This window comes from Nansenia antarctica, assembly GCF_963989245.1.
Source record: "Nansenia antarctica genome assembly, chromosome: 12".
Classification (NCBI taxonomy): domain Eukaryota; kingdom Metazoa; phylum Chordata; class Actinopteri; order Argentiniformes; family Microstomatidae; genus Nansenia; species Nansenia antarctica.
In genome coordinates, this window is record NC_137682.1 from 3,190,958 (window position 1) to 3,199,953 (window position 8,996).

The window sequence follows — 8,996 nt, forward strand, 5'->3', positions numbered from 1 at the left end:
CATTATGACACCATTATGACACCATTATGATACCATTATGACACCAATATGATACGGTGGCCGACAAGGGCAAACGCGCTGCAAATACCGGAAACGCGCTGCATATAGAGAAACGCGCTGCAAATACCGGAAACGCGCTGCATATAGAGAAACGCGCTGCATATAGCTCACAACACAACGGAAGTGTAGAAAAACGCTGCAATTCAGTTCACAACACAACGGAACTGTTCTCACAACGGAAGTGTTCTGGGGGAGAACGATAAGTGGAACGGACCGGAGACGTGTTTTTGAAGTTCCGAAAAGCAGTTCTGAAGAGGTTGTGGAGTGAAGAGGCGACATATTATATACATATTATATTTCTTATTTATGTCTGCAGATAACATGTGCTGTATTGCAAACCGAAGGGCTCATTCTATGCCCTACACCCTACGAAGGGTTCGTAGAAGCTTGTGCAGTGGAGGGATTCTTTATTGGGAATTAGCCGTTGGATCGTATTCAGACATAACGTAGGCTGGTTCTGTCAAGATATTTGTTGGCATTATGAGGAGGACAGGTGACTTCCTTAAACCTGTGAGAGGGAAGTCACTTCCCCTTGATGTTCAACCACAATGGTCATCTGACCAACTGTTGGATGCTGCTTTAAAGAAGCTGAAAGATTTTAACCAGGACATGAAAGATGTTGCCTATGTCTTGCTGTACCCCGATGGTCAGGAAGTTCGAAACATTCCAGGAACAGACACCGCTTTCACAGTGGAGAAATACAAGGAGGCCATTGGAAAGGCCTACCAAAGAATAACACTGTACAACAGTTGTAAGTGCAAGTTTCCACCTTGTTTTAAGCTTCACTCTGTAAAACTGAGGCAATGAGTGAAATTCATCTTTATACCCACATCAATTATGCCAATTATTATTTTTCAAAGGTTACAGTGGACAGTCTTCAAGTGAAGATGATGACGGTGTGGTTCAAATGGTTAATTTGGCATCTGGAGACAGTCCACTTTCAGACACCGTGGTCAGTTTGCATCATGGCATTTCTCCTTAAATGAAGTGAATTGACAATATTTTGATAATATTTTCATTTGATCTAATCTGTCATTTGTGTGTTGTATGCAGGTGTGGGACGGTCCAAATGAAGTGAGCACTCCAAATGAAGTGAGCACTCCAAGAATGGAGAACATTTTGCAAGGGTAACACAGCACAGTCAACATTAACTTTTCTTGCACAAGCAGCACAATACAGTACAGCAGTTAAAAAAAAAAAAAAATCCAGACCTGCCAGAAGCTTACAGACAGCATCTCATCAAGTAAGAAAATCCATATCCTCTAGTGTTGAATGTGTGAACCTGAAATTATGAAATGCCTGTAAATAATTGCATTAATTCACCAAGCCAAACTACATGTAATGTGTGCTGTTTTAGTTACTAAGCCAATAACACTGTCATTAAATTAACTGCTAATTTTTGGGGTAAAACTAGGATGGAGGACAAACCGCAGTCCAGGAACAAGACAAATGTGCTCGGGGTCAGAACAACTTCTACAGGTAAGCTGTGTTGACAGATGCAACCTTTACACATTTGCTAGTTTACTCAGAATTGTGTGGATTTTCAATGTATTTCTTGCATCTTTGTCAAATGTTTACGGGCAGTGTGCACCAATATGCCAAATGTGCTGGTATTGTATGTTTTAAACCTAATGTTTTTCAAAGAAACCAGACGAGGATTGACATCTGAATTTAAGCCGTAGGTATTTTTATTTTTCAGCTCAGTGAAGCAGGGTGCATAAGGCGACAGGAAGAAACCTGTGTACTCGGATTCTGGAGAGACTATCTTCTTGACACAGAAGGTTTATTTTAATTATCTCATCATAAACACACTCCCTACCCTGCAGAAGACCTGAACAGTCCCCAGATCTTTTAATTATGTCATCTTGATATCATCTTCTATTGCTGGCAGTTCCATTGAAATATTATATTTTACAACTAAACTAAATCTACTTTTTTCAGAGAAACAAACAGGAATCTTCCTCCAGGACATCCTCATGTTCGCCACAGGACTCGACGCACTGCCTCCCTCTGGGATCCAGCCACCACCCAAACTGCTTTTTCTGCGGACATCACGCTTCCCAATGAGCAGAACCTGCGCCAACACAATAGAGATACCGATGGCCATGAATTACAATGAGTTTCAGAACAACATGGACTTTGGGATACAAAATTCCCCAGGGTTTGGACTACAGTAAACTAAACTGGCTTAACTAGATTTCAGTAGTTAAAGGGTTAACTTTGTTCTTTGAAATGTGTACTCACATATCATGACATATCAGCCATGTTCTTCAGTCTGATATAGTTCTGTACACCAGACTGCCAGGTCAAGGCCTGCATCAGACCAAGCCTTCTCTGCAGGTTCTCAAAGTGTCCCTGGAGATGCTGATCTCCACATTGACTGTAGGTAGACTCCGAAACAAACTGGCCCAGTTCGTGTGGTGGGACTTTGAACCCACAGTCAGTTCCGCCAAACCTGTGGGTAACAGTTAACTGGCACACTAACTGTACTGTTTTCATTAAAACATTTTGTTATAAATGTATCATTGTATCAAATAATATTTTTTTAGAGAAAAGTATTTCAATTGAAAGCTACTCAACAGGCAACTACAGTTGATTGCATTTTAGACAATTAGAAGTACATGTAAATTGTGAATGTAGAAGTACAAGAATGAAAACATAATTTTCATTGATAGAACCAAACCTGTGAGGCAGGTTGTACATGACATCTGGTTTCCCAGATGGACAACGAGACTGGTGAACAGGTCTGATGGTGTGTGTGTTCCACTTTTCCCTGCATTCATCAAGGTCCCGCTGTAGCACACCCATGAACACAAACCGCACTAGGCATGTGTGCTCATGACTGCCACTGAACAAATCTCCCTCCCTCAGGTCATTCATGAGGTCCATCCAGAATTGAGATCTGAAAAAACACTCAAATTAGAGATGTAGTTTGTTGTAGGTGATGCATTTCCATGTAATGGATTTAGAATTAGCATAATGATCATCAAACAACAGAAAACCTGCAGTGCCACAAAAGGTATTTACTAAATAGAAGGGGTCCCTCTGTGTTTTAAGGTGTTTCTGATCAGTTCAGTGGAATGGAAATCAATGCTCCAACAACTAGATGTACCACCAAGTAATCAGAACGAATGAAATTCCATGGGTATTTTAAGATATACTGTGTTCCCTACTAGGGGTGTAAGAAATATTTTAAAAGTTGAGGACACCTCTGTTTGCGGAAGTATGACCACCAGTTTTCGATTCGTTGGTTTGCTGTTGAGGAGCCATACATATGACTGGCAGCCCCAGCAAAGTCATCGGTGTGTGAAGATCTTAAGGCACACTGGATTGCCGCCATTGTGCCGTTTTCAGTGCCACAGTCCGTGCGAAGCCGCATTGGTATGACCCCACATTCTGAGACATAATGCAGGTAGTATTGAGCAATGACCCCAGGGTCATTGTTGCTTGCTCCACACACCAACCACAGCACTTTGCGGGAGTAGCCATCTATACAGCCACTAATGGCCAAACCGTATGGTTTTAATTTATCATAGCCATCCACATGCCAGACATGGTTTGGTCCATAGGAGCTGTAAACTCTCCTTACAAATCTTCGTCTTGCACGAAGTTGAACTCCTGACGGATCAAGCTCTCTCATCAAAGCCATGACTTTATCCCTACTCACTGTCAGAGAGTACTTCTGACGCAATGTCTGCCACATCGAACGGTAACCATATTGCTGGCCTGGTCCCTTCAGCTCTTCTTGTATGGCAGAACATACAGTAGCAACAGGAGAGTAATTTGTTTGCCTGCACAAAGAGAAACTTCTCAATTTGCTCTTCAGAGAGCGAAGGCTCATTTTAACATTGTGAGTCGTTGCCAGGAAATCCAAAATGTCATCGTAGCTGTAGCCATCATGGAAGTACTTTCGAATCAGATCCTCTTCTGTGGGGCTGTCTGATGCTGAGCCTGATAAACAAAAAGAAAGAAAAATATAATAAAGACAACATTTTCTGCTAGGACAAGCTGCAGCACATCATCTGATCTGCCTTCTCTTCAGGACTTAACTTATACGCCTTGAGTACCAGGTGAAGTGCAGGAAAGATTATGGCAGACCCCTCTGACCCTGAACACCATTTGTTTGAACCCCTTCCCTGCTAGTAAGAGGTTGAGGTCTATCAAGACCAAAAGTTCAGGCCATAAGACCTGTTTCTACCCCATGGCAGTGGGACTCAAAAACACTCCCTATACCCAACTGTTTAATCATATGCATCGAGAAATTGTATACAATTATTATATAACTTACATTTCTAATAAATTAGTCTACAATCTAATCATGACCTCAATCTTACATTCAGGAAAGTAGGCTTCCATACTGAAAACTATTGCATTAGTATTCCCAAAGGTGTGTTGTACCCCATATTCTGCAAACAAACTCAAATACAATCATCATGTCTACTCACTGTTGCCTTCAGGTGCTGCCAAAAACTGTACATTTTTGCCACATGAGCCACAGAAGACTTGAACAGTCCCCAGATCTTGGCCACAGAAAGGACAAAACATGGCAGCCTGGAAGACAGGCATTGATATGGTTTATTATTTAATATTAACACAATTATAGTATTAACATTAATACTAACACAATTATAGTATGGAACCCCAGCCAGGCTGATAACCCTCCGTCGCGGGAGGGGAGAGTGCCTCAGTCGGCTGTGAATTCCCAATAAAGAATCCCTCCACTGCACAAGCTTCTACGAACCCTTCGTAGGGTGTAGGGCATAGAATGAGCCCTTCGGTTTGAAATACAGCACGTTATCTGCAGACATAAATAAGAAATATAATATGTACCTTTTATGTCGCCTCTTCACTCCACAACCTCTTCAGAACTGCTTTTCGGAACTTCTTCAAAAACACGTCTCCGGTCCGTTCCACTTACCGTTCCCCCCCAGAACACTTCCGTTGTGAGAACACTTCCGTTGTGTTGTGAACTGAATTGCAGCGTTTCTCTATATGTAGCGCGTTTCTCTATATGCAGCGCGTTTCTCTATATGCAGCGCGTTTCTCTATATGTAGCGCGTTTCCGGTATTTGCAGCGCGTTTCTCTATATGTAGCGCGTTTCCGGTATTTGCAGCGCGTTTGCCCTTGTCGGCCACCGTAATATGACACCATTATGACACCATTCCATCGCCACCGCACTCTAATCCGCCTCCCTTCCCGGACTTTAATCCCGGCCTACGCGACTGGATCCTGGACTTCCTGTCAGACCGACAACAGGTGGTGAGAATGGGCTCAAAGACCTCCGCCCCCCCTCTAACTCTCAACACAAGAGCCACGTGATTGGCCTGATCAACGACCGACAAAACACGGTGCAGCAGCTTTCAGTCACGCTGCTGCATCCTGGAACAAACTCCCTGAAGAAATCAAACAGGCCCCAAACCCTTAATATATTTAAATCTAAGCTAAAAACCAGTTTTGCACCAGTTATGATTAAACACTTCTATCAATGTCTTTCTTCCATTAACTATTGTCTTTTTAAATGTTTTATCTATTTACTTCTTATATTCGCTTTTATTCATTGTCATTTTTATTTTCTTATGCTCCTCTTGCTGTTTTTTTAAATATTGTATGTAAAGCACTTTGAATTGCCCCTGTTGTATGAAATGTGCTGTACTAATAAACTTGCCTTGCCTTGCCTTGCCAAGGAGACAGCCTACAGGAGAGAGGTCGACTGCCGGGCTCAGTACAGCCAGGAGAACAGCCTCTCTCTCTCTCAACTCTGACTCACTAGACCAAGGAGCTGGTGGTGGACTTCAAGAAGAAAGGTCGGGAACAGGACCCCCATCACCATCAATGGGTCCGCTGTAGAGAAGGTCAGCAGTTTTAAGTTCCTTGGCGCGTCCACATCTCCGACGACCTTACCTCAGGTGAGCATACCAAACAGGTGGTGAAAAAAGGCACATGCAAGCAGCGCCTCTTTCACCTCAGACAGCTGAAGAAGTTTGGCATGGGGTCCGAGATTCCGCGGGCCCTCTACAGAGACACCGCCGAGAGCATTCTGACTGGGCGCATCACCAGGGTGTATACAGGAATCTTGAGGTTAATTTGAAAGTGACAGTTGGATCTAAGTGACAGTTGACACTAGAACACCCCCCGAGAGCATTCTGACTGGGCGCATCACTATCTGGCACGGCAACTGCACTCAGGGTTCCCACACCTTCTGATACATCACATTCAAGCACTTTTCAAGGGACTTTCAAGACTCAATTCCCTCAAATTCAAGGACCCAACACGGCCTAGTTTGAGACAGATCTAGATGAGAATTTATATGATAGGAACTCTCCGCTTTAGAAAAAACAAGCTTGTCAGGACATTGAGGATGACAGGATCCTTTGGTATTGAAGTAATGTTGAACAGCAGGTTAGCCAGCTAACTGTTACAGGCTAACTACCAGCAGCATCATGCCAAGTACCAGCTAGCTTATACTAACTTACTTCTTGAGATGCGAGTAACACCGGTTAGCTAGGTTATACAGTTCTAATGCATCGCGCGTTTTTAACACGATAAACTCAGTCGTCAGTCAAAGTCAAAGTCAAAGTCAATTTTATTTGTCACATGCATATCGTACAGGTACAATGTACAGTGAAATGTTACTGCCGGCTCCTAAGAAGTGCTACAATACAAAAAATTCCATTTACAAATTACACGAGCAGGTTTCAAATCACACAAAATCACACAGAAAAACAAAGGATATGTACAGTAGGTTGGAGGGGGGGGGGGGGGTATGCACAGATGACATTTGCAAGTTGGGCAAAACTATACTATAGAGATAAATAGAGATGCAACAGTGTGTACAGGTCAATTTACAAATCAATATATACAGTTTTATAAAAATATATATAATATACTATTAATATACTACTAAATATACTAACATCTATCATAAATATAAAGTGCTGTAGTTAGTCCATATTGCGGGGCGGGGGGGGGGGCATCCTGCTGGGGGCAGGGGCAGTTGCCTGGCTGTGGCCTAGGTGGGGTCATTCAGGTCACGGATGGCCTGGGGGAAGAAGCTGTTGGTTGTTCAGCTACCTTAGCTAAGTTCACTGGCAACTGAAGTTTGTTTATCTACTGTAGCTGTAGGAACTAAGTTGCAGTGGCCTTCAAACAGTCACCGGCTGGACTCGCTTCCCTATGCTAGTGACAGCTAGCGAGCTATCGACAACAACCTGTTTATAAATAAATCAAATAGGCCTAAACATAGCCATCAGGTTTAGAAAGCAGAATTAAACCTCCTTCTCATGGTCGCGGTCCAACAGATTTACAGTGTTACAATTTCTTTAGCTGTGTAGTTTTATTGTGTTAACACAAATGTCTGGTCTAAATTTCATGTGAATCGCTGCAATGGAAATATGTGAAATAACAAAAAAAATTTGAATACTTATTTCCCCCCACTGTATATGAATATGCCGGTTGACATTTCGTGAGTTTAGAATTATACGGTTCTATCTCCGTTTAGGGCAGTTCAGAGATATTGAGCGTCAAAGTTTTTACATTCCATTATGTTTTGTGAGATGGAACCTTTGTATTTTATGAATTACTAACTCAAAAATGTCAACATTTTAAAAATAACACCACACAGGCATTAATAAACACCTAATGGATCAGATTATGTAAAAAAACTCAATTTTGACAAAAATGGAGATAGAACCTTATAATTCTAACGTCACGATTTACTGTAGACATCATGTTGTCTCTCGGACTCTGGCCCCCCAGACATCCTTAAGGAGCTTTCCGTGGCTTCCGGAGCTTTCCACCCTCTCAGACACAGCGACTTCAGTTCAAGGATTAAACTAGTTAATATACATATCACCTTGAGGGATTAACTCTCTCATACACACGCATCTCTCCAAGGAAACCTTGAATGGATGGATATTCGATTGAATGAGAGAGGTGATGGTGGTGGTGATGATTAAGACATAGTTTCAATTTCAAACATTTTCGAAGAACTGTACATGAAGGGAGAACCAGTCCCAAGAGGAAACCCCAAAATCTCAGACTTTAACCTTAGGTCTCATATGTTTCTGCGGCCAATTAAGCTGTAGGTTTGTTTGAAGTCTTACATTGAAGGGGGGCCTGCCAACCAGGGCCCAAACTGTGAGGGGAGACCCCAGGGGTCTTGGTTCCCAGAGCCTGTGTGTGTAATCCAGTCTAACATGCATGCAAATCTCATCTGTGCCCGCACACAATGGCCTGTCTGTGTAGAGGCAATGCTACCAGAGAGAGAGAGAGGTTTAAGTGTATTCTTAGCCTCTCTGTCTATCTGTGCCACGTAGGCCTTTACCCTGATAGCAGATAGCGACAGTATGTACACAGAGAGGTTTTGAAAACAAGAATCTTTGTTTTGAAGTTGTTATTCAAACATCACTCTAATTAACACTACATTGTTATCACTAATGGCATTTGAATAGAGATCGCCATTGGAGGAACAATATGAATACTTGGCACTTACTCTCGTAATACGTACAGACAGTCCTCTCTGCAAGGAAACAAAGTTGGCAAACCGGATCTCAGGGGAAATTAAAATCTTTGTCTTTTTCTGGCCAATTAAATCGAATTCTCTTTTCGAAAATGGCTGAAGCTCCTGGCTGGATCTATTTTTATTGGTGTGTTGTTGTGGCAGCCGTGTGTCTGGTCTGTGCCCATTGCCGAGCGTCATTGGGTTTCCATATGGAATAATGTGGAAGTTGCAATTGGTTGAGGGGGTGTGGGGATTTTTCCCATGGTGTCAGATCAGAGGCGAGGGGAACTCACTTTACATCTGTCCCTATCTTATAGATTTATAGGATTATGGGCACAGCCTGTTTGGCACACATGAAGCTCAACTCTTTCATGTGAAACATTGGATTAGATTGTCTATGTGAGCCTTTGTGCATATATGTGTGTGTGTGCCTCT